The following is a 22,281-nucleotide window of genomic DNA, read 5'->3' on the forward strand; positions in this document are numbered from 1 at the left end:
ATTTACAGTCAAAATAAAATATTGGGAACAAGTTATATGTCAAGAAAGCAGCTGACAGTAAATCTCCCTAAAGCTGTAGCTAGCACCTCATTCTAATGCTAACTAGACAGAGATGTCATAGATTTCAGCAACTAAACAACAAAATAGATTTGTGAGAAGACGCACTGATTTGTCAGGAAGTCGAACTCATCCATCCAGCCTCACTAGTGACTATAGCAAACAAAAAATCCAAAATAATCTTTTAAAAGAAAAATTTTAAAAAATAAAATCTTAATGCTACATCAGGCAGAAAGCAAATGAGAGAGAATTGCTAGCTTCTTTAAAAGATGCTTTCTCTTTTTCAGCATAAGACTCAGCTTTGTACCCTATCTTCAGTTTAGTTCTGTACTTTTCTGTGTACATATCCACTATTTATTGTGCTTATAATCCTAATTTATTTCTCCTCCCTCTTCTTCTCACCTCTCATAGTTTATCATACGTGCCTGGAATAGATTATTCATTATCATATGACTATTTCTTTCCCTTTGACAAGCAAAAGCTTTTTCTTAGTTGCATATAATTATTATTCTAGTTATCTCTTCAGCTTGGAAACTTACGGGTTTTTTCTTAATGCACTGTTACAACTATGCTTATGGAAAACACAGGAAAAAGAAGTTTGGACTCCTTATTCATTTCCTCTTTCCAGGTAGGGCTGTTTCAGAGCCTATCACACACTAGTTTCATTTGTTCGCTGTTCATTATGTTTACAGACCACAGACTGTTGCACAGAAACACGATGAACGTGAGAGGAAAAAAGAAATATAAAAAAGAAAAATGCACATTTTCCAAAAAACCTTTTCATTTCAGGATCAGTATCTAGCTTTAAGAAAGCAGACATATCATCAGCAAAACAGAAAATTGATTCTTACATGATATATTTCTAATAAAAGCATTACAAGAACTTGCAAAACAAAAGCAGTCCTAAGAACAAACCACCTGAAAAATCATGGCTTGCTGTTGCATGCCATATCAAGTGGTTTGTTGGAAGAATCCATCGACTAAGTAATGGTTCCCAGGAGTTTGGTATCAATTTTCTGGACTATTCAGCTATTTTTAAAAAGTACCATAAGTGCAATACAGACAGAAAATTATTAGACCATTATAATGTGCTGTCATGTTAATGATGCAATTTGAAAACCACCATTACGAACAGATTTATGCAACGTATGTGAAAATTAGCTTATATGAATGCTTCACTTAGGAAAATTTCTAGCAGCCCATTATGAGAATTGCTGGTTCTTCATGGTACCTCCTGGCTTCCGTTGGACAGGTAGTAATTTATGAACTAGGCAATCAACAGCATCAATGCACTTCCCACAACCTAAGTTTTTACTGAAAATTCTATAAAATGTTGGAGGAAACCAATGTAAGAAACAGGTAGCTACTTAAGTCTCCAGTAAGGCTTAGACCACAAAAGATAAAAGCACTGTGTTTTTGTTGAAGAATTCTTAGGAAAACAATTGTTGCCTGAACAGCAGTAGAAAGATCTTCCCATTTTTAGCCCAGTACCTTAAGGAAAACATCCTTTCTCCTGCTGGCATCCTCCACAACCTTGAAATGGATTAATGTTGCTGAAGGAACTGTGCACAAGAAATCCACATTTTAACTATGTGTGTGTTATTATAATATGCTTGCCTAGTTTCTAAATCCAACCCAAGGTCACAAGAACTTGTATATATTTGTACTTTGTGCCACTTAAACAACAACCTTCTCAGTCGATGAGTTTCTGTTGCTTAACAATTGACCTTGTATCATGATTAGATTTTTTTTATCTATTTTCCAAATCATTACAGAAATTATCATTAACATAATTTAATTCAGGAAGATTTTGTGCTGCTGGGAAAGACTTCAAAGAAACAGGCAAAAAAGGCTCTTCTCTTTCACAATGCACTACATGTACGTGTACGTGTCCAAATGATAAAGATATTCTTTGGGAACCATCAGTTGACTCTCCTGATAATTTAGATAATAATGAAGCGTAGTTACAGTCTTTGTTGTACATTCAATGCAATAATTTGACAACTCTTCATTAACTATCTCCTAACATATCTGTAAACCTAATAATGGTCAGAGGGCTGGAACCCCTCTCCTATGAGGAAAGGCAGAGAGAGTTGGGGTTCTTCAGCCTGGACAAGACAAGGCTCTGGCGAGACCTTATTGCAGCCTTTCACTATATAAAGGGTGCTTATATGACAGACAGAAAGAGACTTTTTACCAAGGCCTATAGTAAGAGGACAAGGGGCAACAGTTTTAAGCTGAAAGAGGGTAGATTTAGGGTAGATTTAGACTGGTTATAAGGAAGAAATTTTTGTTTGTTTGGGGTTTTGGGGTATTTTTTTATCATTTTGGGGGCTTTTTTTGTACATAATAAGGGTGGTGAGACACTGGAACAGGTTGCCCAGAGAAGTTGTGGATGCCCCATCATTGGAAGTGTTCAAGGTCGGGTTGGACAGGGCTTTGAGCAACCTGATCTAGTGAAAGATGTCCCTGCCTATGGCATCGGGGTTGGACTAGGTGATCTTTAAAGGTGCCTTCTAACCCAAACCATTCTATGATTCTAATTTAACTCCTTTTTCTTTATTCAGCTCTTGTTAATATTTCTGTAGAGTACTCTACAGTGTGAGCCTCAAGTATTTCCCAACCTCCTTCAGTTAATGGTGATGGCATTTTCATTCTACAGCTAGAGAATGAGACCAGTACACCCATAATCCAGTTTATTAGTCAAAAAAACCTTGTAAACTAAGCTTCTGGTTTCACACAGACCAAAGAAAAAAGCAATAGGCATGTCCTAAATGGGCTAACCCATTATGACATGTAACTGATGACATGCTTATGAGGAAAATAACAACTTTGTCCTTGATCTGAGTATCATTTGCCACTCATCAACATATCCGATGGCATAGTCAGCTGCATCTTATCTACATAGAATTGTTCCTTTGACAAAAATAATGACATAAGACTAAACCAGTCAAGTCTAACTAGATATGCTATGTAAAAAAAAAAAATAATCTCCAAGTGTTATTCATTCTTGTCTCAGGTACGTGAAAACTTAAATAATTGCACAGGGAAACAGAAAAACCTATTCTAATTCATGTTATGGAATAAAACCATTTTTTAAACAAAATGCATCAATAGTGATGGTGGGGGGAAATTTATCTGTATAATTACAGCTATGAAAGGCTGGACAAGTCACAAAAGAGATGATCCTGTCCAATTCTATACATAACCTATCACTGAAGCAGATTTATGTATCCTACATACTTCAATTTTGCTAACCTTAAAACAAGAGTTTTTCCATGGACTGATAATGTGAATCTTACTACATGGAGAGGACTGCCTTATATGACTACTTCCAAACTACATATATGACTACAATCCAAACACAACATTGCGTTGCTAATCTTTTTGTTTACCTCTGGGAAGGCAGGGATATTTTTGTTTCCCCAGCACTCATTGTAAGTAGCAAATACTGGCACAACTGCAGCTGTCCCTCATAGTCAGAGCATAGCTTATTTCTGAAAGCGAGTGCTAGTGCTAATGCTAGAAGCATGAGCTATGCTAACAAGCCACTCAGTGCATAAAATATACGGGGGTGGGGGGGGGGGAAGGTGAAAACAAGAACTGTTTCAACATTTAAGACTCAGAATGTTAAAAACAGGATAAAAGCTCATACCCAAGGGAAGGCAAGTAGTGGAGAATTAGAAAGCTCCATACCAGGTATGAGATGTGCTTTCTCAGCAGAGAGACACAGAATACCTGGAGATGGTTTAATTTGTTAAGACCTCCATACAAGAATCAAAGCAGAAAACAACATACATACAAGTACATACATGTTTTTATAAACTATCATTAAAGCTTGTAATTACATTTGTACTACATGCTTTCCTATGCTGTTATCTTTGAAGTATATTGACGCTAATTACTGGAATTTGGATTAGCCAGGTACTATAGTACACAAGATTTCAACTGAAAAAACATATATATGCTGCAAGTGGCTGTTTGAATATCCAAGTGCAATGCTGCATTCAGATTTGAATGACTTAGCAGGGAGATTGACAATATGACCTTTTGAGATCTCTTCAAGACATCTTTCTACAGCGCTCTCACTTTTTTTTCATTATAGGTGTGATATCATCTTAAAATAAGTTTCTGAAAATGTTTTCAAAATATTTAATGAGAAATGAGAAGAAAAAGAAAAAGAAGGTATTTTAAAGGGATATAATACTAAGTTGCAGAAAGTGTGTTGTGATTTAAACATAGTTTCCAGAAAATTCTAACAAACCATCTAAATATTATAAAAATGTTCTCTGTAAAATTAAGTGCTGTAAGAATTTTACGACTTCCAATTTTTATAAAACCACTAGTGGCTGGATTATGTTCAGTAGGGACCATTTTAGCATTTCTAACTGATGTTGTCAAAGGTGGAATTTATTCTTACTCATTTAATACTTGAAGATGGTAGCACTTAATTCTTATATGCTGAGTTCCTGAAAATGCTGCATCAGCACATGAAACTGCTAATAGCAATTATATCTATAACCATAGATACATCTAAGAGAGAGCAAAACTTTGTCAGATCTGGTTTTAGTACAGTAACTCACTCAAATATAGGAAATGTTTTCTATTGGGTGGACTAGTTCTCTGGTCATATAGAAACAACTTTTTAACCCAACACTGAAAGACGCTTTGGTGAAGCTAAACTCCGTTAATTAAACCTAACTTCAAAAGACAATCTGACTACTTTTTAGAAAGAAGACAACAGCAATATAACCATAAAGTTGAGGAAAAATAACTGCCTGTACACCGTATGGGTAGTCACAGATTGCCTATTTACGAGCTAAAATGCTAACAAGACAACCCATAAAGGTGCTGGAATAATGGCTAATTTGCAATCAGTTAAGCTTGAGAGAGATACATTTTGCTTCTATAAAGTTGTAGAAAAAGAAACGGCCATAAAAATCCTTTGATCTGAACATTGAGCTCTTTGCTCTTATTCTCATTTTGCAACACTCATCACTACCTCTCATGCCTTCTTGTTGACAAATTGTTATAAGACAGTTAAGAAGAAACGCATTAATAAGCAGCACCAGAATATATGAATATTAAAATTACACCAAGACTCCAACTTTTTGTTGACATGAAACTGTAAAACATTGAAAAGGTAGTAAATTTTATGATCTGTGAGGCTTTAAATAGGATAACAAGTAGCTATTCTAACAACTCTTTTTCCTCCCTCTGTAAAAATTCCAGAATACCTCCTAGAAGAAGAAACCTGGGAAATAAAATTATAAAGGGATTTAATTCAGATACAGGCTGGTTTTCCTCAAGAGTTTCACCATGACTTCTCATACCAATGGCGAGACACAGATACAGTTTGAAGAGATGCAGTTCCATGCATCCTCAAATCTACTAAAACACATACCCCAGAGACCTGGCACCCCCCAGTGAAAGCTTCACATCTCTACTTTCCCCCCAACCAGCTAAATCCAATTACCCAAGCTCAGCACATAAAGGGCTTCCAGCAAGTACTTTTAAGTACTTCGTTTGGCTTACACCTACCGTCTTATAAAATTATGTGCTTCCTTGTGGGTAAACAACAAGGAACCAACCATTCACTGACCCGTAGGTAAATTCTTATTCCCATCCCAAACAAGAGAAAATGAGAAGACAGTTCAATGACTACAGTTAAAATAATGTGATAGTGCACACCAGCTGACTGTTTTTGCTTTTCTGAATCTAGAAGCATTGTTTTTTAAAATACTGCATTAGCTAAAAGGGCATTTAACTAATGAACTCCTTTTCCAGTGACTATCACCCTGTCACTGACCTCAGAGACCAAACACAACACAGCAAGACGAGTTCCATCTGCAGGGCATACATCCTCATGCTACATTTCCCCAATTGGTTGACACCTTTCAGAAAAGGTCTAAATTCTGTGATAAAGAACATCTATCCCTCTCTCATGGCCCATTCAGCTTCATCTTGCTCAGACAGTGACAGGCAGGTTTGTGCACTAGAGACTGATCCCTTGTAAGCCCTGAATCACAGGGCTGTCTAAACTCATTTTCCTGCTGACATTATCCCAGGCAAAACTTCTCCATAAAACAATACTGTCATGCCAGAATAACTCAACAATTAGGGAAACACAGCATGACCTTGTAAATAACCAACATGACAGATAGCTAGGGAAAAATAAAAAGAAAAAAGTAAATTTAATTCCTCTTTTCCATACTCATCTGTGAAGACAAGAACATGTCAGCTGTTTCATATGAGCCTGCTACAGTTTGAGTCTTCTGAAGAGCGATCCTTAAAAACAGAGGTCAAAAGGATCACTTATGAAGAATATTTTAAGGACAAAGAAAAGGCAAACAACATAATATTCTCAGCAAAACAATCTAACAGTAACTTACAGTTATTTCAACTCAAAGCATCTTCCTTTCTGGAGACGTGCACAAATTGCAGCTGGATAACCGTAATTCTCCATTATAACTAAGAACTAGTAAACACAGCCTATTATTCATAAGACATTATACTACATTCATTACTGCTAGGTTATGTGATAAACCTCATCCGCTGACCCGCAAAGGAGCTCAGAGATACAATGGCAGGAGTGAGAGCCCAAAGAATACACTGCCCAAGCTGCTCCCAGGCCCATCCCAGGAGCCATCAGCCCATCAAAGGCCCATCTCCACAAGCCCAGAGGAACACAGGGATGCACAAACACAGGTGGGAACCCAAACCAAGGATTCCCAAGGAACAAACACCCTGTCTGGGCCCCTACCAGGGTTGTCCCAGCAGAGCCTCAGCCTCATTGTCTAGGCATGAAACCCATCACGAGGAGTCATCAGGAAGAGCTCTGGAGATTATCTTTCAGACTAAGAGGGTTGCTGCCCAGGGGACACGCTGTAGGACACAGGGGAAAAGCAGTTCAGGGTCACAGGACTTATTATGGGATGTTTAGGGGAGGAACCAACAGTTGGAAAAGGGAGGAGTTTAGCTGACTTGGGTAAGAACAACAGTGGGAAAATAGAGGGGTAAGGGAATGTAAAGGCCCAGACACGTGTAAATAGTTGGCCGGTCAGGACGCTCATCTGGCTATGCCCTGTGCCTGATCAATGCAGCCTGTCCTGTCTTCTTATTAAACTGCTTTCTACCTCTTTCCTGGGTGAGGAGACTCTATGCTGTGTGCACATGTGTGTATGGGGCTATGAGTGCAGCAACTGGAGTTGGAAAGCCCATGTGTCCTTGGTGCCAGTGACTGGAGCAAGTATGAGTACGTGAGTGAGCGTGTGATCATTAACAAAGATCAACCCAGATGAGCTGATGAGTGGGTGAAGTGACCTGGAAGCAAGGAAGTGAGGGCTGCTCTGGGTGTGAGAGCACCTGTGTGTCTCGAGGGGCAAGACCAAAGGGGGCTCAGCTGTGGGACCAGGGGAGTCCTGGCCAGCTTGGGGCAGGGGGGGGTGGGTGGAGAAGGTGGTGCATGTGCACATGTGTACACACATTTGCAATATGTACCAGCAACTGGAACAGGGCTGCAGCCTCAGGGGGCTTGTATGTCCAGGTGCCAGCAACTGGTGACACTGCGATCCAGGAACAGCTACTGGAAAAACTGAGTGAGCCCAGCTGCTGGAGGGATCCACCTTGTACATATACATATATACAGACATATGTTCTCACCAGTGGACTTCCATCCTGTCCAGCAAGGGAGGGAAACGGGATGAGACCATAGGTACTCTGAGTGTCTGTCTGATCTGTGTGGCTGGCCACAGACATGTAATGCGTGCTCTGTGTATGCCTGTGGGAATACATCTTCAGTCCTTGCTAACAGCTGAACCTGGGGACATGGAGCTGCAGCAGCCTCATCTTACCTCCCAGTCTGTTGGATCCTGCATGAAATATTTTCCTCTAACAGTTCTCAGTTGCTTTCTTTAGGATTATTACACAACTCATTAACTTAATGATAAAAATTACGGTGCTTTGGCAAAGTCTATCACATATAGAAATCAGAAGAAAAATACTCCGAGTATATCATCGTACACCACTTGTGTTAAAGTCCAGGGATTGTCAAATGACATGATCCCACCACCAGGAGGAACACACTACAGTCGTTGTTCCTTGAAGAACTTTTCAGAAAAACACTGTTCGGTACACGTTATACTGAAGGTGTAACTTTGGCTGGTAACATGCTGACTTAATTTTGTTTTACTCTTTTTTTCAACTACTGTAGACCACAGATGTAATTTCTTTAACAACAAAATAATGTACCCACAAACTCTAATACTTGCAATACTAGAGTACACAGACACCTGTTTTCAGTTAGTCTGAAGATCAATTAAAGCTCAGTTTAAAGGTAGTAATTTCCAGTAAAATAAAGTTTTCATTATTTAAGACAAAGACAAATAAGTTTTCATTAGGTCAAAAAAAATCTGAAAGCACAAGCAGCTTGGGGAAGCTTTTATATTACGTAGGATCCTAGACTGCAGCAGTATTTACAAAAGGAAATGCATCCTAGTGTGACTGACAAGTAACAAGAAAAGAAAAACATACTATCCCAAAGTCAGGGATTTATCCTAACATTTTGTCCAGAGTGAAAAGGCAAAGCACTTCTGCTCTGAAGAGCCAATTAACTTTAAGATATCCATATGTGGTGCTTCATAAGAGTACATAACATCCTTAGCAAGATAATATGCAATGTCAAATCGATTCCTTAGGTTTTGTGTATATGTTCTCATTTGAAAAGCAGAACAGTGGGTAATTCAGTAGACAAGGGCTTAGACAAAAGACCTTCTTACCTGAATTTGGTTTTTTGTTTGCCAATTAAAACCAAAAGTTCTACATAATAGAAGCAAACTTTTACTGTGTACATGTACACCATCTGGCATGAAGAAAGTGAGATGCTGGTTGTAGCTCAAAGAGTTTACTGCAGTTCTAACAACACTAATAGTCTTGAAGACCTGAAGTTTCAGCTACCCATTGCTACTTCCAACTCTTCTAATTTGATTTCCAAAATTATTTCACCCTAACTGAAAATATTTAGATCTTTTCAGGGATCATTCTGCACCTTTCAAATTAAATAATATTTTGCAAATAATGTTTTATACATATAATGCTTTCTACCCATGAATCAAGGACTAAGCTACTCTGAAAATGTTCTTTGTTGTACATCATAGCATAGACAGTTGTGAACAGATCCTGTATTAGCTACTGAACAACATACTACAGATGTAAGAATTATTTACGTTTACTGATATAGATGCTCATGTCAGCAGAAATGCCACAGACAATTAGAGCTACAGGGAAGGAGCAAAGTACCCCTAGCAAATTCTAGTATTAGCTATAAGACATTAATGATTTAATTTCTAGAGCAGTACACCTAGGGCACCTCTCCTTCCATCTCTGTTCAATAGTATGGGGAATAAGGAATTACATCTCTAACGATAAATTTAAATAGACATGAGAATTCTCTGATGCTCAAGCCACTGTGAAGAAGTGATATGCACCCTTTCCAATAATTTTTTGGGGGGCTTCACCAGCAGATAGTGATGGAAGACTGCTTATCTGATACTTAAAATGGTCCCTGAAACCTTCTTGTTGCTGAACTGTGAACAAGAAGTGTTTGGAGGAACACCAGTGAGAACAGGCTTGAAGCCTAGTGGATGGTTTGGGTTTTTTTCCCCCTCACAATAGAGGTAATTTTGTTCCAGAACTCAGGAAATTTCCTAGGCACTGTTATAAGCTACCAGTGTAGACACCAGCTCATGGTTAAGCTAAGCAGCAAACAACAGGGAATGATTAAGACTGTCTCCAACTGCTTTCTAGGTTGCAGTAATAGCAGGTATTTCTTTGGGATGACTTTTAGGTTGAGAAATACATAGTTGTCTTCTGGATAGGAAAGCTACAGGAAAAAAATTAGGGTTCCTGCCCAGCTCTAGGGACTCCCAGATCCCGAGTGGTGAGAATTCAACACCCTGGGAGATGGTGAGTATCCTCCCCATCCCCCATCCTTCCAGAAGGTTCTGAGCACTTAACTATTAATAGATACATATACAGATGGATGGATGAAAGTGCTCTAACCAGAGATGAAATACAATATAGGTATCAAGTAGAACATGAGTCTCAACAAGTCTAGCAATAAAGCAGAAGAAAAAAATATAAAAGTTTAAAAAGCCCCAAATTTATAGGTGCATAAGATAATGTCTGTACACATGGAAAGCCTTCTAATAGTTAGTAATAACTATCTACACATTAAGTAGCAATATATTTCCCTGCTCCTATTGGCCTATTTTAGAATGAAGTCCTGCCCTTAAAAGAAGTTGCACACTATGTTATCAGTTAGCAGCAGCAGAGGCTGTCTATACATGAGACTCTTGGATTTTCTGCTGTGTTCAAGGTACAAATTCCTGCTGACGCTGCTTCCAGTGTTACCAGGCATGACAATTTCCTATTTTTACAGTAGGTAATTACAGTCCAGCCCAGTGATTCTGAAACATAGTTAACTGAATCTTGGCATTTGCTGTAGTTCAGTCATAACCCCTGCTGCCAGCGTGCACCACTGGAATGGGATTCATCCAATAAAACATTTATCTGAAAGGTTTCAGATGTGCCCATAACACTTTCTAAAAAATAGTGCTTTTTTTTTTTTTATATATATATGCAGTCCTTCAGAGACGTGTCTTGAAGCATGGGGGCTTCTTACCAGTTCTTTTCCCACTAGTTCTCTCTCAATTAAATTGCTTGTTCTACTGAGCTTCTTTGTACATTTTGATAGGAAAGCATTTGCTCTTTGTAGATTTTTTCAATTAGTTTTATCTGTATGTTGGCAGGAATGTATCTTGAGAAAAGCAAGGGAGAGAAAAATACCATTCCCTGGTAAATAGTTTTTTACTTATGTTCTAATAAATGAGGCAATAATTGTCCTTTTTCCATGTTAACAAACCAAATACACTTCCAGCAGAAAACATCATTGTGGACAGACTTTTGAGTAGGGCCTGTTATGATAGGACAAAGGAGTAATGGTTTTAAACTAAAAGAGGGTAGATTCAGTCTAGATATAAGGAAGAAATTTTTTACAATGAGTGTGGTGAAACACTGGAACAGTCTGCCCACAGAGGTGGTAGATGCCCCATCCCTGGAAACATTCAAGGTCAGGTTGGATGGGGCTCTGAGCAACCTGATCTAGTTAAAGATGTCCCTGCTCATTGCAGGGGGGGTTGGACTAGATGTCCTTTAAAGGTCCCGTCCAACCCAAACCATTCTATGATTGTATGACTTGAAATATAGCAACTTGATTTGAGCAGTTTTCCATTATTTCATTTCCATAGTTTTAAGAAGCTTTTCTTTGCCGTCCACTACAAGGTACATGCTCATAACTAAAACTGCCATTTACCAAGAGCAGAAGGTGATACTATAATCAACTGAAAAAAGTCCAGTTTGCTTTTTACTTAAGCCCAAAGCTTACTCTATTAATGCTGCAAGGGTTCTGCAATTAATATAAAGCTAGTATAAGTCTCTGTAGATCTCAAATATGCTCTGGGACAAGGCTGTTAGGTTGTCCTCATTTGCCATACTGGGGAACACAACTGCTTCTTTCCACATCCATCTCTGGCATATAGATCCATCCCACACTTCCTAAGCATTTCAGAATCCATTATAAGTTTATCTCCACAGTGATAGCAAGTATTCTCTCACAAAGGGAAGAATAATATTCTCTCTGTTAAATAGATCGGAAATTGAGTTCCAGGAAAGCTAAAATGACTTACCCAGGACCACTTGGGAAATTTGTGGCAGAGCAAGGAATTGAATCTAGATGCTTAACCTGCGTTTCCAGCTAATATATTATGTAATGAATATTAATGAAGTACGCAAGACCCCAAATGGTACAAGTTTAAATGGATGAACTATTTTGAAAAATCTGATGTTTGGGTATTTTCAATGATGAGAGCTAAGAATTTAACAGAAGCGGGTCAGAAAGTTAACATGATCACACTACAAACAAAAGGTAGTTACTGTGTCTGAAGTCAGATTTTTCGGCAACAGACAAGGATGCTAGAAGTATGGGTAGGTCCTTCACTCTGGTCACTCTATAGGACAATGCTGTGATGACTTCAAACATACTCATTCTTGTTAAACTTTGAACTAGACCTCAAGAGAAAAAAGTGTCAGTGTAAATATTTACATGCTTTAATCTTTCCCTCTTGAATTTTTTCCACAAGCCTAGCACATATTTCCAAGCTTTACATTGGAGTCAAAGTCTCATACTTTTGTCACACTAGAGAATACAGACTTTCAGCACATAGTAGAAGAATAAATAGCTTGAAAAGAACACCATGATTTATTACACAGAAATCACTACTGCAGTAAAAGACAAAAATATATATTAAAGGTTTAAAAAAAAAAAAAAAATCTATAATTTCCAGAGCAGGAAGTCTGCAATTTCTGTGGGGAAAAAATAATATATATATAAGGATTACAATTTAAGAATGTTTTCTGCCTCTACAGAGATGATCATGTTCCAGACATGTTACTGACAACATATGCAGACTGTGTGCTCCTATATTGGTTTAATATATACCTTTATCTTTGTGAAAGATTTAAAACCAAAGCTTTATACAAGGATTTTAAAATCTAGTTATAGATATTCTGCAAGAGAAGACTGTAAAAACATACTTTTGTATTAATAGCATACTCCCAAATGCCCTGAAAGGTAACAAACAAAAGCTATTACAAGCACCTTTGAACCAGAATTATGGCCACTGCAATCTCAGTATCTCTTATGCCACAAAGTATCAGGGAAAAATAATAGCTATGGGAGAAGGACTCATTGCTCCAGAGTGAGTGGAGCCTTTGCAAGTTACAAACTAATCAGAATAATTCCCAGACAACATGCTGTGATATTTGCATTGTCAGCTGGTTATTATGATTTATTAGAAGAGTGGGACATGGGCATAGCAGTACAATGGAATCACACTGTGATAGCTGTAGTAGTCTCGTTACAGAGCTTTTGCTCTTTCAACCCAAACTCTGTACAGCCATTGTTTTCCTTTTCTCAAAGCACAGAGCAGAGGGAAAAGAAAAAAAATCCCAGGTGTTTAAATCCATAGCTTTGTGTATTCTCTGCTTTTTGGGTTTTCTTCCTCTTTTTTATTTTTTTTTTTTTAAAGAGTGCTTCAGCAAATCCACCATCTGAATACTGCCCTAGAGGCAGTCATGATAGTGAAATCATTAATAAAGCTAGAGTATTAGGCTTCTTTCCCGTTGCAACTTCCACATTCTCTCTAACCAGTCAGTGCACCAGAGCACTTCTTTGGAGTCAACATACATACTAACTGCTCATGTCTCACCATCTATTTAGGCTTTCATTAATCCTTCACCAGTTTTCTGGTAGCCTGATATTAGATATTCTTAGAGGTGGAGGTGGTTTGGGTTTTGTTTGTTTGTGTTTGTTTGGTTTTTTTAATAGATTCAACTAGAATTAGAAGGATTCTACAATAACAATCAGCAGCCAGGAGACTACAGTACTATATATACAAAATAGTAATTTATATGGCAGTAGTACCTGCAGACCCTCACTCATGTTCAGGGTTTTGCTTATACCAGTCACTGAAGAGTCATAAAAAAAGGGCTTTATACCAAGAGAACTTAAAAATAACAGAGCTGATGGAAAATATTTTAAAGAAATTAATGTGATTTTTTTTTTTTAATGTTTCTAACTCATTGCCATCATAACCATTACATTCCATGAATCTGAATACACATTCTTAGAGATGTAAACACCACAGGGTACAGAATTGGTCCCAAGCAAGTTTTGGAAGCTATTAATCTCAGCAGCAGTCTGCTATCAGGAATAGTCCTGGAAGCTGCTTCCACCTCAAGCCCTGTAGAACAGGATCCATAAAAAATGCTGAAACAAAGGAAATAAACCTCTTTTCCTTTCCCTTCCCTCTGTAACGAACAAGGTGTTGACCACATGCAGATTGGTGCTTTGCCTATCCTTGTGCAATCACCGTGCCTCTGGATATCAACAAATACCATCAGAAATAGGTGCTACCAACAGATGACACTCGTACCCTTCCACTAGAAGAACATAACCAAGCATTTATGCAACATATAAACCAAAGCCTGAAGAACAACTACAAAAACTGAACCCATGACATACTTTATGGTGTAATTTTAACTCAGCTGAAAAAGTTTGAATTTAAATTACCAGTTAAGTTCCAACAACATTTTGTTTGTAAGTTGCAGTTTGTGACTTAGATGTGGAAGGGAGAGTCTATAGGTTTCACACCTTATGAATTTTACTGAAGCACTGCAAACAGCTAAGTACTCCGGTAGGAAAAGAATTGGCTATCTATTGACTGCTTTTGGGGCTTTAAATGAACAGTAGCCAATCATAGCTGTATCAGAATGGCTGCAGAGATCAGTACTGAATAAAAAAAGAAAAACTGTGGTCAGAACAGAGGATGTCCATCAGGGATGAGGCTACAGTTCATGCCTGGGATAGGATAAGACACTATACTCTGCTTCACACATACATATAGCCATTCCTTGTGGGAATGGGATGTCACTCCTTCCATTCATAAGTAAACAAACATTATAGACTTGAAAAGTATTTCCATTTATGAAAAAAAATTGGCCACAACACTTCAGAAACTGTAGTTTTAAATGCATGTTCACGCACTGTGGCAGCAGATAAGCATTTGGTGTGGGGTGTTGCATAGCATTTTTTTGAGACAGGCAGTCGCAGCTTTTACATCTTTTAGAAAAACCAGCTTTCAGATATAAGTATAAAGATTTTCTGAAAAGGAAAGTGCTTACAAAACGTACCTTACAGTAATCCTATCTCTAACCACATCCACAGCCGCTCGTACGTTTCTGGGTGTCAGCAGCAGAAGGCACACGTTCTCCATTCACTCAATTTGGGATGAACACTTAAAAAAAGACTTCTGAATACAGCAGACTCCAGATGTTTCCGATTGCTGTGTGGGCACGGAGTGAGGCTATTCAGTTTCACAGCAAGAAAATAAAATACAGTAAATTACCTTGCCAGGACTTCAAAGTGGCACAGATTACTGCTCTTCTTCCATAATCATCAGATGATTAAAGAGCATTTTCCTCATTAAAACCTCTTACAAGGGATCACCATTATCCAACTCTTCATTTACTCATTAAGCTACATCTAGGTTTTTACTTCTCTAATTGCAATTTGATACAAGCTCTTTAGCCCTAAAATGTTTTTTTTCAGAAAGGAAAAGGGCTTTATCACCTACTGAGTAAAAACATTGTTTTCATTGAAGAGACCTTGAATTTAAAGCTGCATAATTGCAATGCGAGTTGTTTTTAAAACAGACCAACAATTCATAAAAAAAAAAATCCTGACCAAAACAAACAAACCAAGATTAAAAAAAAAAAAAACCACAAGGGGCAGAAAGTAGGCACAGCACCCCAAATCCTCCTCTTTAGATGCTTGCAACCAGCAGAAGTGGTGTCAGAAAGTGGTAATGCAGGTAAAGAGTTCAACTGCTTTCTTCCTCAGTAAAGTAAAAGCTCTCCAACTTAATATAATCAAATCTCTGAAAGAAGGAAATGTTATTTTCCCTACCAACAAAACCGTAAAGACACATGACCCGGTTTACACAAAGTACATGGGACAGGGAACAATATAAACTGGTACATTGGTGATTGGGGGGGGGGGGATGGCTGCAGGGGCGGTCCCTGTGAGGAGCGGCCGGGGCTGCCCCGTGCCGGACACAGCCGGTTCCAGCCGGCTCCAACGGCCCCACCGCAGGGCACAGCTGAGCCCCTCAGCCACGGGCGGGCGCCTCGGGGAAAGCCTGGGGAAGGAAGGGCAAAACGCTGCCCGGCAGCCGGGGCTGAGGGAAACGGGGTGAGAAAGAGCCCTGCGAGCCCCGAGGGGAGAGCAGGAGGAGGGCAGGAGCTGCTCCAGGCGCCTCTCCCCGGCAGCGAGGCCCCTGCGGCCCCGGGAGAGACCCCGGTGGGGCGGGTGTTTCCCTGCAGCCCGCGGGAAGGCCCCACGCTGGAGCAGGGGAGGGGGTGAGGAGGAAGGAGCGGCAGAGAGGGGCTGTTATGGACTGACCACAATCCCCCACACTCTCCCCCCAGTGGCACCTGGGGAAGGGTGGAAGAGCCTGGAGTGAAGTTGAGTCTGGGGAAAGGGCAGGAGAGGAAAAGCGTTGAAGTGTTGGTTTAAAGTTTGTCTTTGTTTCCTCACTACTCAAATCTATTTTAATTGTCAATGCATTAATTTTACTCAAGTCAAGTCTGTTTTGCCCATGATGGTAACTGGTAAGGGATCCCCCTCTCTATCTCAACCCACAAGCTTTTCCATCTTGCTGCCTCCTCTCAGAGGGGGCATGAGAGAGCAGCTGGGTGGGCATCTGGCAGCCAGCCAATATCTACCCACCACAACAGGACATTCAGATGCATGTCTTTGTTACAATCCAAAACACTTTTTTTTTTGCTCCAGGACTGTAGGACAGAACAAAGATACTGAGGTAGCATCATGCCTTGGGCATAGCCAGGAATCCTAAAATTCAAGAGTTCTGGTCAGTATACAGGTAGAACAAGTCATCCCCCCCATAAGTTATTTGCCTTTGATTGCAGTTAATTTCCTTTTTCACAGTATTCATATACTGAGTATTAACATGGTGTTAATATATTTACCTGCATATATGAAAATCAGATTAAATGATTGAGACAAAGTATGAGATCTTAAACAAAGCCATTAAGTTAAAAGGCATTTCCAGCAGAAGACTGTGTTACAGATGTGTTAACTTTTTAAACACAAGTGCTAATGAAAAGATACTTGTAGTAGAGCCACGTGAACCACTTCAGTTGAAGCCAAGCTGAAATACTAACTCTACCAAAACACATCCTCATTTGTTGGTTTTGGGGTTGGTTTGTTTTTTTAATATTGCTTCAAAGTTAATTTGCCAAAATTACTTTGCAAATAAAATTTTAATAAGTAGCTAGTGTAGAAGTGCTTTTGAGTCAATGCGAAATAATTTTTTTCTACTATGCACATGAATAAGGCCACATATGACTAACATTGTTAAGTAAATCAGATCATTTACATTGCTCCTTTTGTATTAAAATGTTAAAATTTTGGCCTTGCATATAATTGCCCTCCATTTCATCTTTATTTTACTGTATTCACATTGCATTTAGTTTTCCAAATGGATGCATACTCATCGTGCACAATTACCTATAAAGTGCAAAGACCAGGAAAGGAAAGAAATTGCTGAAAACAGTTATTTCCCAGAGTGGGGGCTCACCATGTTTCTACAATAGAATGCTGTATCAGGTTTGCACGGCAAGGTTTTGGTAACAGGGGAGCTACAGGGGTGGCTTCTGTGAGAAGCTGCTAGAAGCTTCCCCTATGTCTGATAGAGCCAATGCCAGCCAGCTCCAAGATGGACCTGTCACTGGCCAAGCCCATCAGCAATAGTGGTAGCACCTCTGCAATAACATACTTAAGAAGGGGAAAAAACTGCTGCACAACAGCAGCTGGAAGGGCGGAGTGAGAATATGTGAGAGAAACAGCTACACAGACACCAAGCTCATTGAAGAAGGAGAGGGAGGAGGTGCTCCAGGCACCAGAGCAGAGATTCCCCTGCAGCCTGTGGTGAAGGCCATGGTGAGGCAGATTGTGCCCCTGCAGCCCATGGAGGTTAACAGTGGAGCAGATCTCCACCTGCAGCCCATGGAAGGCCCCACGCTGAAGCAGGTGGATGCCCAAAGGAGGCTGTGACCTCATGGAGAGTGTGCACTGGAACAGGCTGCTGGCAGGACCTGTGACTCCATGGAGAGAGGAGCCCACACTGGAGCAGTCTGTTCCTAAAGGACTGCACCCCATGGAAGGGACCCAGGCTGGAGCAGTTCTTGAAGAACTGCAGCCTGTGGGAAGGGCTCACCTCGGAGAAGTTCATGGAAGACTGTCTCCCATGGGTGGGTCCCCATGCTGGAGCAGCAGAAGAGTGTGAGGAGGAAGGAGCAGCAGAGGCAACACGTGATGAACTGACCACAACCCCCATTCCCCATCCCCCTGCACCACTTGGGGACGAGGAAGAGAAATCAGGACTGAAGTTAAGCCTGGGAAGAAGTAAGGGGTCGGGGGGAAGGCGTTTTAAGATTTGGGTTTATTTTTCATAATCCTACTCTGATTTCATTGTCAATTAATTTCCCTGAGTCGAGTCTGTTTTACTCATGACAGCAACTGGTGAGTGAACTCCCTGTCCTTATCTAAACCCACAAGCCTTTCATTCATATTTTTCTCCCCCGTCCAGCTGAGGAAGGGGAGTGATGATAGAGCAGCTTTGGTGGGCACCTGGCATCCAGCCAAGGTCAACCCACCACAAAGGCTAACCCATCCACTGTGAATTTCAGATGCTGGCCAATAATACTACTTAAGTATCCCTTATGGACACACATGGTAGTCTTCAAATCGCTAGTTTAAAACCAATGACTTGATATCAGACAAAAAAAGTTTGATCTACAGGAAAAGAGGGTTAAGGATTGGGCGATACGCAGGAAAAGGTTGACAATGAATTGCAGCATCAGACATAAATAAAAGAGTGCTGAAAAAAAATCTGCAGAATGTCCTTATAGAAACACTCAAACTGCTGGTGAATACTGGGGAAAATAATAATGCAGTACCTATTTTTAAATAATGCAGCTAAAAAAGAACCAAGAATTTACAGCCTGGTGAGATTTGTCCCATTACCGAGTAAACTGATAGAGAATCTAATTAAAGATAGGATGGCAGAACAGTTGGATAAATATAACTTGATAGGTGCAAGCCAGCATGGCTCCAGTAAGGGGAGGAGGGGGGCAGGGGAAAGAAATCTCACTCCTTTAGCCCAATAGAGTTACTCTTTGCAAACACACACAAACAGGGGAGGGGGAATAGATGAAGGTGGGCTTAATTAACTTCAGTTTTCAAAAATAATATAATTATATCTTTCCTAAAGGAGTATTAATTTTTTTAAATTACACATAAGGATATTAATTATTTATCTTTATGTCACCAGCTGTGTACTAGATAGTTTTCTAAGGGGCAAATATCTTGATTTAGAAACTAATTAAGCAATCGGAAATAAAGTTTAAGAGTTATTCCTCAAAACAACCACAGATATTTTTAAGTAGAAAAATCTCATGGGTCTATGCAGTTAATGATTTGGAAAAGGAAATAGCTAGCAAATGGATGACATTTCCCAGTGACACCGCACTGTTTCTGTTATAAAACATTATAGTGGATCTGGGAGAAACCCAGGATAGAATTGCATGCTTATACCTGGGGACTAAGCAAGGTGATGGCAGATAAAATGTAACTCGTCTATTGCAAAGTGTGAAGATGTGCCCAGTGAATATGGGATTAGAAACCCCCAGACTCATTCTTGAATTCTTCACAAGAGGTTTTTTGGGTTTGGTTTTTTTGTGTTTTTTTAAAACATAAGGCTTGGAGTTCGCCATAGAGAACTTGATGAGGTTAGTTGTTGGATATTAGGAATGCAAACAGAATGCTTGGGTACATTGAAAAGGTTAGTTCTATGCAGAGTCAACCTAGGGGAAAAAAAAAAAGGCAAACAAGCAAAAGAAAGTGTCAGAACAACTGTCTGATATTTTCAAAATCATAAATGAAATTTAAGATAACCATTCTTATTGAACATATGGAAGCTATGGAAACCAGGCATCCAAAGAACTGAAAGCTTAGCAGCCTCCACCTTGATATTTCATCTATTCCACATAATGACTGGAATTTATTATCTCAACTTTCCTCCTTCCTATATTAACATTTAAGTCATTTTTGAACACGGCCAGAAATGCAGCATATTGGAGGACACAGCAGAATGCTTTACCATTGCTAGCTCTGGCAGTTTGCCAAACTTTTATCTAGTTCAGATATGTCTAAACTACATTATTATGACTGTAGGAGGACAGAGAAGAGGTCTGGAGGAAAGAGAAAGCCATTCATTGGTCTTTAAATGTTTATTTCCCAGAAATAATAAACATTTTAACTGCACATATGGCTACATTTTAAACCTAAAGCTTGCACCCAGTGAAGACAGAACAAAGACTATTCTTCCAAAACTTCTGTAGAGATTGGTGAAGTAAAACAAAGGAGAGAAAACTACTGGGTAAAGGCTCCAAATAATCTGGAGATGTTGCCACCGTCAACCAAGTAGTTTGGGTATCGGAGTAATTCCTCTCCTCTACATCCGCCAAAGAAAGCAGGAAAGCAGCAGAGACTCTAACTGATTCGTTTTGGGGGCAGCAAGGGAGCAGGAAGGGTAGCCCTTCAAAAGGGGCACAAGACTAAACAAACTTGGAGAAATAAACAGCCAACAAGTAGAAACATCAGCTAAGGTTAGGCAGAATATCCTTACAGTCAGAGGAACATGGAGGAAACCACAAACACATTCAGCAGATAAGGATTCCCACCAAACGTAGGTGACACCTTGCAAATGTTGCAGCGTTGAGCAGCTAGCAGCCCAGAGGGTCAGGTTTGGGTCTGGTACCCTGCTGCACTCAAGCAGCAGGTGCAAGAACCTTCACAGTGCTATTGGAGTAGTTGCATCCACATGGACATTTTGCACAGCACTCACTGGGATGCTTCCCTTCTTTCAGACCTCAGCAAGATCCCCTTTCACAGTTCATAAGCTGCCACTCCCCAAGTTCTTATCAAGTCACAGGAGCTCCTCCTCAAACCCCTCCCCAGCCCTGGCCTGGACAGTCACAGGGAGCTTAAGCAAGAAGAAGGTGGATTGGAATCTGCTACTGCTCTCAGATCCCTGAGGCAGCATGTCTCTGGATACCTTTGGGGTCACAGGGTACTACTGGGGAAGATCTGCTTATTCCCTCCTCAGTTTACTTACTCCAAGTTTCTGGTATTTTGAGACTCATGCGCACCCTTCTTTGTTGCTCAAATTAAAAGAAAAATAAATAAAAATTATTTTAAAATAAGGTCTCCGATTGAGGGGGATAGAGGCTCATGCCACCTGGAAAGCCAGAAAAGCACTAGCCACAAACAGGTACATAGGGATAAATAAATACAGGGCAAGTAAATGGTGAAAATCTAAGAAAGAAGAGTAAGGAGCTGACGTATCTAGCTCCAAAGGAGGACTTTCTTTGCAAGGCACCTCAGAATCATGATGAAAGGAAGACCAAAAAAAACCCAAAAAAACCCAACACGGGATAAACAAGTTCCCAGGAAAGCTAAAATAGCTGATGCTGGAAATGAAGCAATGCTGTATGTTCAAACAAGCTTGGAACTGAATTAAGATTAAACAAGCTATCTGTCAACAATTAGAATTGAGAACACACATAAAAATTCAATAACAAAATAGAATAATTAGGGAATTGGGTCTTCATTACCAATTGCCTGAAGGTTGTCAGGGAGTTCCCAAATATTCACAGATCTACTTTTCCCTGCATGTTTGCACCTCTGGGCAGAGCCTATTGGCTTCTTGGATGCCTTCCAAAAGTACTGGAGGTTTTTAGGTGGTTTTTTTTTTTTAGTTACCCTTCCTGGTTACCTCAGTTGGAGGGGGTGGGGAGGGGGCTGTTTTTTGGTTTTTTAAGCTTTGGACACACTCTTCTCTGTCTCCTTTCACCCTCCTTTTTACTCCCAGTTTGTCATCTGCAATATTTGTTTCTTGGATTTCTGTAATCTCAGAGTGGATTTTCATTTTCTTTACCTAGTAGGATCCATCTGGTCTGACTGAGGAGCCCAGCAAGTATACAAGGAGTACTACGTCCAAGAAAACAGACTTGGAAGAACCCCTTTCTGAGATACGTTAACCTACAGTTTCTGGACCTTTTAAACTGGAGTTAGTGTCTTCATCTTGGTGTCTGATAGCTCTTGAAGAACTTAATTTATGGATTTGTCTAATCATTCTGTGCAGGTATACTTTGCTCTTCCACGATGACTGCTGGCAAGAAGATCCCACGGTTTAATTGTACTTTGCATGACAGATAATTCTTTCTGTTTGTTCTCTACGTGCTGTTTGATTATTTTTTATATCCTTCATTCTTGTATCATGAGACATGAAAAATGAATATAAAGTGATTAATGCACGGTCATTCATCATTTTATAAGCCATTAGCACATTCTTCTCTTCCCCAAGTTAAAGATTTAGTTACTTAATCTTTCCTCATACTGAAATCATTAAAAATCTCCAATTATCCTTGCTGTTGCTATCAATAGCTAGGGGATTGAATGAT

This window comes from Ciconia boyciana, chromosome 2 (genome assembly GCF_034638445.1).
Source record: "Ciconia boyciana chromosome 2, ASM3463844v1, whole genome shotgun sequence".
Lineage (NCBI taxonomy): Eukaryota > Metazoa > Chordata > Aves > Ciconiiformes > Ciconiidae > Ciconia > Ciconia boyciana.